This window comes from Morone saxatilis, unplaced genomic scaffold (assembly GCF_004916995.1).
Source record: "Morone saxatilis isolate NCDOM2014 unplaced genomic scaffold, NCSU_SB_2.0 Contig4, whole genome shotgun sequence".
Lineage (NCBI taxonomy): Eukaryota > Metazoa > Chordata > Actinopteri > Moronidae > Morone > Morone saxatilis.
In genome coordinates, this window is record NW_023339984.1 from 16669055 (window position 1) to 16669442 (window position 388).

The 388-nt window shown below is 34.3% G+C and overlaps 1 protein-coding gene across 1 annotated transcript in view; it reads right to left on the reverse strand.

Annotated features, from left to right (window-relative positions):
* The window catches only part of trpc5a (transient receptor potential cation channel, subfamily C, member 5a), a 64814-nt gene that overhangs the window by 61855 nt on the left and 2571 nt on the right, over positions 1–388 (reverse strand). The window lies entirely within an intron of this gene.

Genomic DNA, 388 nt, shown 5'->3' on the forward strand with positions numbered 1-388 from the left:
GGTATGAAAAGTTTTAACCTGAAAAGTAACCTTTCCTGAGATGTAGAAGTATAAAGTTGCACACAAGTACATACACATAAGTACTCACTTGGTAAATGTGCTTAATAACATTAAACCATTCATATTTTGCAACCTGAGAGATAAAAATAAAGAAAAACTCCCACAAAGAAACTGCTGATTGAGTGGAACTGCAGACTGATCGGCCGCATGAACTCTTCCAATAAACAATAAACAGTGAAACGTTTGTGCTGCAAATCATGTTTTTGCGTTATTAGTTTGTTTTCTTAAGACTAAATAAATTCAGAAAACAATCATTTATACAATAATCAAAACTGACTGCTAATATTTGCATCCACACAACCACGAGCTCTCACACACACACACACAC